General features: G+C 40.9%; 1 pseudogene; it reads left to right on the top strand.

The window, feature by feature from the left end:
* The first annotated feature begins 12,146 nt into the window (after window positions 1–12,146).
* Window positions 12,147–12,794, top strand: LOC129084140 (peroxisomal coenzyme A diphosphatase NUDT7-like; annotated as a pseudogene).
* The last annotated feature ends 1,295 nt before the right edge of the window (window positions 12,795–14,089 follow it).

A 14,089-nucleotide genomic window follows, 5' to 3' on the forward strand; every position in this document is an offset into this window, starting at 1 on the left:
CCACTGCATAGAGCATTTTGGGAGAAATAAGAGAAATCAAATTCTCCTTTTGTAGCCCTCTATGGGCCTATGACCCATTCAGGTAGACATGGTGGAGGTTCACATGTTGATGAGTTAAGGGAAGAAAAGTCTAACAGTCAAACCTTCACATAAAATGCCTTAAACAGAAGTGTACATGAATACATGAGTACCTCTTCTGTGTTTAGCCTGTGGCTAGAATGTAAAAATCTGGACAGAGCATAACTTTCACTCTAACAACATAAAAAATCTGGGTAAACTGAAAAATCATAGCATTTTTTGTGCCAGTCAGAGAGCAGAGACCTCAGGGCCACCAAGGAGCATGGCATGTAAGGGAAGGCAAGCCCCTCTGAGGAGACATCATGAGAGCTCTGGCCCACCTGGAGCAGAGCATGGAGACAGAGATGTCAGGCTCCACACAAATTGGTAAAAATTAAGCTAAATCTGTAATAAGTTGCTAACAGCCAAATGTGGGCTGCAATGAACATACAGACCCCCTGGAAGCTGCAGCCACAAGGGAGTTCATGACTACTGGCAGTCTCTTCTCCACAGATCTCCCCCTAGGTGGCCAAAAGGAGGGTGAGCATGGGGTGGGAAATCTGAGAGGGCCTCCCTTCATGGTGTAGGACTGGAGGGGGAGCGCAGGACCACTATGAGAAAGGTACAAGGTTCCACCTGAACCCTTAGTCCACGTATGGTAAAAGCTACAAGCCAGGGGGGAGGGCAGTAAACCTGTGCCCCCAAGACACAGATAAAGGCCCGCTGTAGCCAAGGGAAGGAAAAAGAAAAAACCCTACCCCTGGGCAAGGGACAGGAGAATATCCTGGCTCAAGATAGTATACGAGGGGGGACCCAAAAATTGGAATTTATTTATAAAGAATTTTGTATTTAGTCTTACATGTTTAAACTTCAGTCACCTTCAAAGTAGTCTCCATCTGAGTTAATACAACCATCAAGACGCTTTTTCTACCCCTCAACGAGTTTTTGAACTCGTTGATTTTTATGCCTCTTAATGCTTCTGCCATTTTTTTTTTGTTTCATCTCTCCCACATTGGCAAAATGTTTCCCTTTGAGGACTGTTTACATCCTGGAAATAAACAAACCAAAAAAGTCGCTCAAGGTGAGATCAGATGAATAGGAAGGATGGGGCATGGGGGTCATGCCATTGTTGGTCAAAAACTGCTGAACACTCAGCACAGTGTAGGTAGGTGTGCTGGTCAATCACTCACCATTAAATGGGCAAATGGGTTGAAAGAGTCTTCAAAAAAAAATTCACTGAAGCCAAACACAGCCTCTCACAACAATGCCAGCTGGTGCACTAATACAAATGAGTTCTTAGAACACTCACCTAGCAGAGGAAGCCTGGACTACAAAAGGCCTGTCCTCCAGAAGATAATTCAGGGGTATTTTGGGGTCAACCCTCATAAGTTTCCTGCCTCTGGGACGGTAGCAAACACTCTTCTGCAGAATACCCACTAGATGCAAGAGAAACTTTAGCTGCCACTGAAAGGAAGGGCAAAATCTTTGAGAAAGCCTCACCGCAGAGAACCAGGGGGAGGGGGAGAGGGTTGCCAAAAAAGAATGAGCCAAGGAAGAGTGAGCCAAGGCCTCAGAGAATGCTCCCACCATCCCCACCTGCACTTGACATGTTAGAGAGACATGTTGGGGCACACTTCTCAGGCACAGGCGCACAGGCAAGGCCAAAGTACAGAGTAGGATAGGAACATTGAAAAAGCCCTTCAGCAGCCCTGGCCAATGTGGCTCAGTGGCTTGGGCATTGTTCTGCAAAGTGAATGGTTGCCGGTTCCATTCCTGGTCAAAGCACATACCTGAGTTGCCGGTTCAATCCCTGGTTGGGGCCCCTACGAGAGGCAACCTGTTGATGTTTCTCTCCTTCTCTTTCTCCTTCCTTTCTCCTCTATTAAAAAACAATTAAGTATAAAAATATATATGGAGCTACTTCTTTTTAGGAAGGAAGGAATGGAGGGAGAGAGGGAGGGAGAGAAGGAGGGGGAGGAGGGGAGGGGAGGCAGGTCCTGAAGCAAACCAAACCCAACCCTAAACACAAATTTCTACACCATATACTTCTTTTGAAAGAAGCCAATTTAGAAAGGGCACCTATTATATGATTCCAATTATATGACATTCTGGAAAAGGCAAAACTATAGAGTTTAAAAGGTCAGTGGTTTCCAGGAGTCAGGGTGGGAGGTTGGTGTGGGAAGAGGGATAAAGAGGTGAGACAGGAGTTTTTAGGGTGATGAGACTATTCTGTATGATCTGAAATAGTGGGTACATGTCATTATGCATTTGTCAAAACACATAGAAACTCAGAACAGAACGGGTGAACCATAATGCATGCAAGTTTTTTAAAAATCATTCAGGAGGTTAGGAAATCCCAGAAAACAATGCAGAATTAAGTGAATGGATGGTGAATGAGAGCCAGTTTTCTCACTGATGAAATGAGAGGTTATAGATAAACAAGGGAGTGAGGATACAATCATGAATTAGAGTTAGTCATTAGGTACATCAGTTTGAACTCATGTTTAACTTAATATCGATACAGATGGTTACGTACGGGTATGTGTGTGGTGGGGGGGGTGTAACTGGTTAGTATACATGCACATACTTCCTTACTCTGTCAGCTGAGGGGGCCTAAAAGAAGTGCTTCTCCAATAGCAACAAGCACAAAAAAAAAAAAAAAAAGAGGGAGATGGGGAAAAGAGTGGCAGAAATGAAATTGGAGTGACAATTCTCTAAACCTATCTAATTTTTTTAATTGCTGACACTATTACAGACAGCCTCTGACTCTTAAAACTAGAGTAAGTTTTCACATACATTTAACAATTCATGCCAAAACTCAAGAAATAATTAAAACTAAGTAGGATGTGGGGGAAACCCAAAATGGAATACAAAAAAGGATAAATGGACCTCATGCTATTACAAATAAATAACATAACCACACTGAAAGGGGTGTAAAAGAAAAGAACTAACCTAAGAAACTTTGGAAAACAGTATCTTGCCTGAACACCATAAGGCTAAAGAGAAAAATAATGGTACCAAGTGTTGTAATCTGGTTGTAAAATGTATTTCTCACAAAGGCATGGGTTAGCTATTCAGAATTACTTTATGTGTATACTAGAAGTGAACAAATAAATAAATATACTGCAGATAAAGAGAGATACGTTTCTTACCATTAGAGAAAGAAGTTACAAATACGGAAAGGCTAAAATTAACCCTCTGGTGGTGGAATGGAATCAGAAGAATCAGGATAAACTCACTATTTTTAATATCTATATGGACAGCTACAGAAATAGGAATGTGTGGGTAAGAATATAGACATAAATTTCTAGCTCTGTCTGCTGGGAGGGCCTAGAAGCAATGACACTCAATAGCAATGAGCACACCTAGTCTCCAGACTTTTATTTCTAATTACCATTCTCCAATAAAAGGAACCAGGGTTCGCTGGAGAAGTAAATGATTCTGAGACTGGGTCAGGAAAAATGCAAGATCAGTATTTTGTTGTGTCAGAATAATGGGAGTAGCTCAAAAAAAGGATGATACTTGTCAAAAGAATACTAGCCAGAAGGAGCTCCTAATAGTTAAAGATGGAGCAATTTGAGCAACAAAATAAATAATGATAGTATTGGATTTTAATCAGTAGAACAAAATAAATATCCATGAGTTCATATTGATACAAAGAAATAAATACATAAATAAATAGAAAGTTGTGACACCTCTTCACTAGAGAAGGATTCAGAGTAATAAATGTCAAGAGAAGGGAGAAATGAAAAATCGCTCTTCAGTAAAAAAAAAAAAACAACAAAAAAAATTGCATTCATGATTAACTTATAATGCTAATATTACAGGTGAAAATTTAAAGAAAAAAAAGAATATTTTCATAGTCTCAAAATATCTACGCAAGACTACAAAGGGAAAGATAACTTTACAGTGAAAAAACTCACCAGACATCGCCTTAAACAACCGGTCAAGGTTAGCATCACCAGTTTATTAAAGTCTCAAACCCCTAAAATGATGTGTTAAGGTCACAATTTCATTTTTGTGGTATTCTTGACAAAAATGCACAAACTCTTTCTAATTGTGAGAAATCATCAGGCAAACCAAAGGGAGGGACGTCCTACAAAATAACTGACCAGCAGTCAAGCTTGGGAGATACAAAGACAGACTGAGGAACTACCGTAGCTTAGAGGAGATGAAGGGAAAATAACAACAAAATGCAAAGTGAAATTCTAATTAGGATCGGATTACAGGAAAAAAAGACATTAATAGAGAGTGGTGAAATTCTAATAAGATCTGCATTTAGTTAATAATATGCCAATGTTAATTTCTTGGTTTTGAAAATTGTACTATGATTATATAAGCTGTTAATATTAAGTTAACATTAAAATGAGTGATATAAGAAAACTCTGTATAATATTTTTGCAGTGATTCTGTAACTCTAAAATTCATTCAGAATAAAAAACATTTAAAAAGAAAAAGAATGCAATGAAAAATAGGAGCAAAACATTTAAACACTCACTACAATAAAGATATTCAAAATCATTAATTATTAAGGAAATGCAAATTAAAACCACAGTGAGATACACGATTATTAGAATAGCTAAAAAGCAAAAAAGTAACAACACCACGTGCTGAAGGGGGGCACCCTGAGATCCCGGCCCGGCAGCACCCTCTGCGCAGCCCTGAAGCCAACCCCTCAAAAGAGGCCCCCGCGCCCGCACTCAGGCTGCTGCGCCCCCTCTCACGCTGCTGCCTGCCGGCTGCCCGCACTCCAGCTGTCTATGGCAACACGCTCCTTGACACAGGCTGGGGCCAGGGTGGAACCTGGACAGGAAACGCCAAGCCTGCACAGGGACGGCACACACTCTGGTCTCTGTTTCTCCCCTCCAGGGCACACTCTCTCCACCACTCTAGCTCATAGATGGAGTCAATCAGATTCCCCAAAGAGTTTCTGGACCTATGCCTGTGGCAGAATTCTGGGGACCCACAGTTGGACCTCACTTCCAGGAGCGCGAGCTAATGAATGAATCCCCACACACCAGAGCAGTATTTCTTAGGTAGGACTGTGCAAGATTAGGCTGCTAAAAATGGTGTTGATGTGCTAATTTTGGACCTGAGTAGGACATAGGATGAAGTCAGGAGTCTGGGTTACCAGTGGTCTACCACCAACTTTTAGGTGTGCATGAGCCTATGCGACAACGCTCTCCGAACTGTGTTCCGCAATGCCACCTCAAGTTCACAGCAAGAGGCGGTGACAGGTATCTTTTACCCTGTCTGCCTTTGAAAATGGTACCCAGGGCAGCCTTCTACTCCCTCTGAGGCTCAACTCCATGTGTCACACAGTCCTCAGAGGGAACATGCCTATTTCATCTAAGGTCTTTTTGAGACAGTTGCTCTACAGCGCCCATGGACACTTCCAACAGATGTCTTCTCTAGTCTCCAATCAAATTAGTGATGGCAAGCGCTCCCAAGTTGATCTTAAGTTATGTTGGATGGTGGGGGTGGGAGGGTGGTGAGAGGATGTCCCCGGGGTGAATGATACCCTTCTTCATACTGCTTCTATCCTTCTTCCTGGGTGGCAGTGTGTACAGGGCAGAGGTGGGGTCGACACTGAAAGAAATCACATTGTAGGAATGCAATGATTATACCCTAAAGTGTTCAAGAGAAGGCTGTGTTGTTCTATGTTCATTCAATAAACTTCTGAACAGGAATTTAACATGACTGGAAAAGGGAGGATTGTTCACATTCTCCAGCATGCTCTGGGTGAGACTTGCTTTTGTAGGGGTCAGCACTGGAGCACAGTAATCTTAGAGAGGGTCATTGGACGTCAGCGTTCAGGGGCAACATAATGATGAAGCCTCATGAGTGATAAGATAACCAGCATTAAATAAATGGTATTAGGGAAATGCAGGGGCAAGATTGATACTATTTTAACACAGGCAGGTTATGAAGTGCCCTGACAAAGTAATTACAGCCTTGTTACCTTTTCTTGTAATTGGAGGTGTGAAATAAGCCAGAAGCATCACATGTGACAATAAAGAACACAAAGAGATGGTCCCTGGATCTGAACAAGAAGGGAAATGGTGTCTGGACACCATGAAGGCTCTTCACTCCCAGTGATGGAACAATAATAAATACAGAAAAACGTCTCTATCATCCTAAATCTTCATCAATAAATCACTATACCTCCATTAATGTAGAATACATTTTAATCAAAAATTTTACATTGACAAAGGCCTCTCTCCGCCTCCCACCACACACACACGCACCCAAAACTGCAATGTCCCTGAGTAGATGAGAGAGGATGGGAACTTGCTCTAACATGGAAGTGCTCACTTGTTCCTAGTTGGAGCATAGACAACTCATCTGCAAGTTGGGCAGACAGAGTATATGAACACACATGCAGTTAGGTGGGTAGGCATGGGGATAGAAATGTGGAAATCCTCTTCTAATTGCTTCTCTTCTCTTCATGACATAGGCAGCAAGCTGAGAGTAAGGATTGTGGAAGAGACTTGGGAAGAGAGAAAGATGTAAAACAGCTCACTCGGGGAGTGGGAGAGTAAATGGAGTAAGAAAATTTAATGAGATTGCCAAGCAGCAATAAAGGCCCCCATGAGGTTAGTGGCCATGAACTGAAAGACGCTCCAGTCAGCATGAACATGAGCTTCTCTCCAGACATGCTCAGCTGAACAGACAGGGAATCAGTGGAGAGCTGGATATAACAGGGTTTGCCAAGAGAATATGAGAAAGAAAAAGAAAGGATTTCAAGAGTGTGTATAAGGGACCATATTCCAATTAGACTATGAAATCTAAGTAAGGTAAGGAGGGAGGTGAAAACATGAGATGGTTCTAGGGACCATACAAAGTGGTAGGCCCATTGGATTGTACTTGCCAGTGGTGCTGAAGAAGTTTTGTCACTGGGATACGAGAGGGAGTAAATTAGGGGGGAAAAAAAAAGCCCTGGTATTGTGGACATGGCATGGTTACTGGTAATGGCAAGGTCTAGAGCATGACCTTGAAGTGAAGGCTGAGAAAGGGTAGAGGACAAGGTCATTGGAAGAGAAGAAGTCAAGAAACTGAGAGGAGAAAGTACTAGAATAGTTACTTATCTAGATACTGAAAACCTTCAAGATTTACAACAAGAATGATTATATTCCTAACAGAAAGCATGACTTTGAACATGCTCCAAGGAATGAGGAATAGGGGAAGGTGGAGCTGGTAGATGTCTACAGTGGAAGAAATAGGGGCTGCGATCTGATTGAGATTCAGAGCTAGCATTTGCAGGGAGAAGACAAAGGAGAATGGTCTGGAGGTGGCATTGAGGCAGAAGAAGGACATCAAACCTGTCTCTAGGCTCTGTGATATGAAGGGCATAGAAAAAAAGCAGCCACTATGTGAGTGGAAGGCAGAGGGGGACCAGGGTTCAGTTGTCAGAGCAGGAAAGGGAAGAGACATTTCAGAGAAGCTGGGGATACAAGGTCATTGACTAACTTTGAGTTCCAGAAAGCAGACTATAAAAGATTTGAGAATTCGGGGTTTGAAGGCAGAGAGATTAAGTCAGAGAGTCTTGGGGAATAAGGGATGACAAGGGAGACTGAAATAACTGACTCCAGGATGGTTCATCCTGCTGGTCTCCAGGCAGGGAGAGGTTTTCATCGCTCAATGGGTGGTGACATTATAGATGATTTAAATGTCCTCTGTGTTCATCTGATTCTATCATAAAAGCAGATTCCATTTGTGATAACATTTTTTCTAATCCTAGAACCTCCAATTCTTTCACCTACTGTGTGACTTTGAATCAGTCATTTGTAATTTTTTTATTTATTGATATAGAGAGACAGGGAGAGAAAAAGAGAGAGAGAGAGAGAGAGAGAGAGAAAGAAAGAAAGAAAGAAAGAAAGAAAGAAAGAAAGAAAGAAAGAAAGAAAGAAAGAAAGAAAGAAAGAAAGAAAGAAAGAAAGAAAGAAAGAAAGAAAGAAAGAAAGAAAGAAAGAAAGAAAGAAAGAAAGAAAGAAAGAAAGAAAGAAAGAAAGAAAGAAAGAAAGAAAGAAAGAAAGAAAGAGAGAGAGAAAGAAAGAAAGAAAGAAAGAAAGAAAGAAAGAAAGAAAGAAAGAAAGAAAGAAAGAAAGAAAGAAAGAAAGAAAGAAAAGGAGAGAGGGAAGAAGAAAGAAAGGAAGAAAGAAAGAAGTTGATTTGTTGTTCCACTTATTTATGCATCCATTGATTGATTCTTCTATGTGCTCTGACTGGGGATTGAACCCTCAACCTTGGTGTATGAGGACAACAGTCTATCCAACTGAGCTACCCAGTCCGGGGTGAACCAGTCATTTTTAAAATGTACAGATTGTCTTTATTTGTTTAGTAAAACAACAGTGGAAGTTTCAAGTGTTTCATATATATACAAATAGAGGAGAGTGTGCTACCACTGACATAGAAAAAAGGCTTTCACACTATGCAAATCTACATTCCAGAATCACTACCAATTGGCCTAGAATCTAGTGTTGCCTGCTGTTGCTAAAATATGTAACCCCTAGAAGCAAGAGTGCTCTATTTTTCAAGTGTTCTATTTTTTTTGTATTAACCCATGAACGTCAAGATAATTGATTCTAAACAAGATCACAGAAAACCAGAAGGAAATGACTGCTTTAATTCAATCAACCCTTGGAAGGAAACTGTGTCCAAGTCTCCCAGGTATCTATCTCCAGACTCTGGAAGGAATTCATTCAGCATAAGCCTTCGAATTATTTTTAAAGCATTGTGAGGCAGATTATTACTAATAGCAGGAGAAGCTATCCACGCAGCCCCAACCCCTGTTAAAACGTACGACAGAACATTTCCTTCCTAGCTAATGGCAAGAAGGTACATTGCATTGCCCTGCCCCCTTGTGTATTCTCCCCACCAAAGGAAGCCTGACAACACTCCCATAAAATCCATTCCTGTATAACCAACAGACTATTCGACTCTCCAAATTGCAAGAAAGGCTTCTAAATGGGTCTTTTAGAATAAAATGTGTTTCCTGAAGAAGAAATTAGAATGGCTGTTTGGAGTATTGAAAGCCTGTATTTATCCAGGGAACATGAACTTCTTTTGGAATTACTTTTCCCTGAAATGTTCAATCTTGCTGTTACACTTTTTAAAAAAAAGAAAGAAAGAAAGAAAACCCTCTCACCCGTTTTTACTAGCCTGCCCGAACACTTACAATGACAATGAGGCCCCTGCCTGTGCTGGCCATCAATGATAGGATGATAGTCCCAGCTGTGTGCCATCTTTAAAAAGACGAATCTGAGCTCTGGCCGGGTAGCTCAGGTGGTTGAAGCATCATCCCGTACACCAAAAAGGGTGAGGGTTCAATTCCCGATCAGGGCATAGCCTAGGCAATGGGTTCGATCTCCTGTCAGGGCACATAGGGGAGGCAACGGATTGATGTTTCTCTCTCTCTCTTTTCCGTTTTCTCTAAGAAAATCAGTGGGAAAAAAAACATATCCTCGGGCAAGGATTAACAACAACAACAACAAAAGACCAACCTGACTTTACTCCAGGTCGTGACCCAAAACCCATTAACCTCGACTCCTTCTCAGGTGTGCTTCTGTCTTATGTCTGACTGTAAAGGAAAGTGTCCCAGCTCAAGAGATTATTTCCAATATTTCCTCTTTTAAGTTGTCTAAAATTCACAGACTGATCCAATTAGACAGCAGGAAGATCACTGGGGACAAAATAGCTGCCCATCTGTCTAGTAAGATTTAAATGCTCCGTTTACTGGCCTGTTGATTCTCACCCCATCCAGGGGGCAGAGGTTACTTTCACAATATGTTTCTTGCCCTTTGCTCAGTTAAACTTAAAATTGTCAGAGCAAGGGGGCCTCCAATGCTTCCTCAGGAGCAAGAGTGATGCAAAATATCATGAAGAATTTTTCCTGCTCCAGCTTAAGAAGTTTTTGCTGGATCAGCATTGATGCACTTTTCCTAGGCGTTTCCTCTTGGAGCTCAGTAAACTGTTTACCCCACCCCTGAGGGCTGTACTCCAAATATTTGCAGACAATATACATCCTCCCTCCTCATCCCTGTTTGATTGCATTGTAAACATACCTAGCCATTTCATTTCTTAATCTCCCTGCCCCCCAACCCTGCCCAAGAATCTACATGATCAATCAGTACTCAACTAGTTGTGGTTTTTTCCTGAGTTTCCTGTTACTTTTCAATAGTCTTCCAGAATTTGATGAGCATAGTTATACTGGCTTGCTGTTGTTGTGTAACAAATAACCACAATATCATAGTGTTTAACTTTAACCACTTATTTAGCTTCCACACCTGTGGGTTGTCTGGGAGTCAGCTAATCTAGGCTGGGCCCAGGGTGGGTGGTTTGATTGGAATGGTCCAGCCTGACTGGCTCTGCTCTACATGGATTTTGTCCTCCTTGTTGGACCAGAGGGTTAACCCAGGCAGTTCTCCTCATGGCATGGCAGATCACAAAAAGAAGGTGGGAACACACACACACTCTTACAAAGGAGGAACTGACACACTATTACTTTCACCACTTTCTAGTTTCCTGATTGATTTTTCAATTACTGTTGCCATGCCACCTCTTTATATTGATCAAAGCAAATTATGTGGCCTCATCCATTTAGAAGGGGAACTACAAACTCACAGGGCAAATGACAGGGATACGGGAAATGGTGAAGCATTGGGGTTATATACCATCTCTGACACTGGTCTATGCATCTGAGCCATCACACAAGCTTCAGTCTAAGATCTGGTATTTTCATTGTTCCTTTTAAGTACCAAATATCAGATGGAGCCTGTTAGGAGGGAAGTCTTAAGTCCTTCCAGAACCAGATCCAGTATTATTATCCCCACTTTTAAAGGTGGACATTGGTTCTAAAAGATCAGGGAATTTTCCCAATAGTTTTTAAATGGAGAAGATGACTTTCAAAGTCATATTGGTCCTAATCCCAATATCTGTGTTATATCTAATACCTCCTATTAAGTGAGGTTTAAGAATTTTTTTACAATCTGTGTTATAGGCAGACAGGCAGACAAACTCACCATATAATGATGTGAGAGGAAATACCTCCTCGAGATCCAAGAGATGTAATTAAATGAAAAAAGCAAGATGCAGAACATAATATACTACCTTTGGGCTTTAAAAAAAGCAGGAGGTGAAGGTAGGTAAGAAGAACATAAAAGCCTGTATATTTGCTTATCTATGCATGAAGAAATTCTAGAACAATGCACAAGAAACTAAGGACAGCAATTCCCTATGAAGAAGTGGAACAAGGACAAGGATAGGAGAGAGAATTTCATGGCAAACCTATTGATACTTTCTGATATTTTGAACAATGTGAACAATAAAGCAATTTATAAAATTAAATTTAAAAAAATAAATTAATGTTGGGCCAGGCTAGAGTGGATGATGCAACAGAAAGATGAGATGAGGCCTTAAGGAGTTTTATGTAAGCATCTACAAAGTGCCATTAAAAGGAAAGAGGATTAGAGGGGCATTTAGAGATCCAAATTGCCCTCCATCCACTAAAAGATTACCACTTGAACAAGGAAAAGTATTTCATAGACAATCCATTGAGTATGATGTTATGTGAACAGTGACCTAGAGCTACTCCTGGGAAAATCAGTGTCATCCCTCTGTACTAGCAGATGTTGACCAGTCTTGACTATATTTAACTCCAAATTGTACAGCTATCTGATTTGCTGCCTTGCATCCCTTTGTATCCTGATGTGGTAGATTCTCTGTTCTCTTTCTTCCTCTTATAGAATTTTCTTTTGCTGGTCCCTGCTTGAAATTTCTTTTGAACTTGTGTTGTTTATTAGTTCCTCCTACTTATAGCCCCTTATTAATTCATTTGAATTATATCACTTGAATGAGTGATTTTTTTTTTTTACCATTTACAGATCAAAGCCAGGATAGAATTCTAAGATCCTTTACTGAAACCTCATAAAATATTTCAAATAGATAACAGGACTTCTAAGGACTTAAGGGTATACTTCATAGATTCTTTCTTTAAATAATATGGCTCCTGAGAACCACAAGGACATTGTCTCGCAGTAGTCTCCAAGCGAGCCCGAGGGAGAAGATTTGTCTCAAACAGTTTCACTAATATGACTTTTGTTTCCATCCAACCAAGCCCCTCTGTGGAGCCTCCCACTGTAAACAAACTTTTCCCAAACAACATCAAAACCCTGTGCTCCAGAGTCAGTCAGCCAAGATGGCCACCTGGAAAAGTATGCTTCCTGGAGGACAGTGTGAACCTGCATGTGTGGATGTTGTGACCATGGCTCTCCAGGAAGACCTGGAGGAAGTGGGATGGAGTTCTCATCAGATGGAGGTCATCTGCAGCCTGTCACCATATCTGTTTGATAGAGATACATTGCTAACACCAGTTATAGGGTTTATAGACTTATGGAAATTACGAAAACTTCCAGCTCCCAGCCTAATCCTGATGAAGTTAAGAATGTGTTCCTGATGCCTCTGGAATATTTTCTGCATCTACTCATCTACCACCAGAATCACCTGACACAACCTGGTCATCATTTTACTATTCATTGCTTTAAGTGCACAAACCCTGAAGATAGTGTAACTTACCATATCAGAGGACTTACCATATCAAACTGCAAAATTTGTTGTGTTTGTCACCTTAATTATGTAAAAAGAATACTCTTGAGGTTGAATTTAATCTCAACAATCTAATAACATCCTTTGAAGGGTCCTTTCTGAAGCTTCATAAACATGCAACAAGCAAGTTATGATTTATGAGACCAACACCCAAACAGCTATCTAAACACTTTAGTGTGTGCTTATCCACAGAACAACAATAATGCCAGCTGGTGGAATATGACAGGTATGAATATTTTTTCTGCAATATGAAGGTAAACCTTGCCTTATTTCCAGGTTCCCTCTATCATCTGAAAGATGCGAAAGTCTTTCGAAGTGAAAAATGTGTTTAAAGCATTGCATAATTTCACCCACGATATATTTACACTATTATACATGTAAGAAAAAAATATCTGGCACATAGTAGGCACTTAATAAATATGTTAAATATTAAAAAATATGACTTTTGTCTGATGGAGTACATAGATACACAGGAGACCAGCAAAGTCTTTTAAAGAATTATACCATATTTGGATTGAAAGAACAGAGACAGAAGGCATTTGACCTTTGAACTACTATGGGCAGGAAATCAACTGAAAAAGCTACTCAGTGACAAACAGCAGCAGTTTCTTATGGAAAAGGAAGGGTAACTCAGAGGGTGAAACGAAGAGCCAAGAGACCAACTTCCAAGCACCAAGCCCTAATCAAGGAACTGACAACAAGTGCCTAATCAAGGAACAGATCAACTTCAAAATTGCTATGAACCAGTAACTGCAGTGTTACTCATTTTTCAAATGGGAGTGCTACCACGTTTACCTGATGCCTATCTCCAAATGCATGCTGGGTAGAGAAGGAAGGAGGTGGATAACTTGTCTCTTCAGTTTAGTGGTCTTCAGAAAAACTGCACCAGAGGAGCTGTGCAAAAAAAGAGCTTCATCCACACTAGATCTGATTTAAATGATGAGAATCTGGACTTCAAGATGATGATGATGATGGGGGGGTGATGATGATGATGAGGGGGTGATGAGACAACTTGGGGATCTTGAAGAAGAGGATGAGTGTATTTTACATGTGGAAATAATGTGAATTATTGTGGTCCAAGGGTCAAATGTGGTAGATTGCATCTTATAGTCCCATATGTTCTTACAATATGACTTTGACACTCCTTCCATTGAAAATGGTGGTTGTCATCCCTTCCCTTGAATCTGGTGTGGAATTGGGGCTTGTAAATGATACCATGTGACTTTCAAAGCAAGGTTAGAAAAAACTATGCAACTGAAGCGTGGTTATTTTGGGGATGTTTTCTCTTGAAGCCCACATACCATGCTGTGAGGAAAGTCAAGCAGCCACATGAAGAGGCCACATGTGGGTGTTTTGGATAATGGCCCCAGCTGAGGTCCTAACCTATAGCCAGAATCAACTATGAGATATGTGAGTAAGAGAGCCTTCT

Source organism: Pteronotus mesoamericanus, unplaced genomic scaffold (genome assembly GCF_021234165.1).
Source record: "Pteronotus mesoamericanus isolate MK-2021 breed Mesoamerican mustached bat unplaced genomic scaffold, CSHL_Meso_final scaffold_174, whole genome shotgun sequence".
NCBI classification, from domain to species: Eukaryota; Metazoa; Chordata; class Mammalia; order Chiroptera; family Mormoopidae; genus Pteronotus; species Pteronotus mesoamericanus.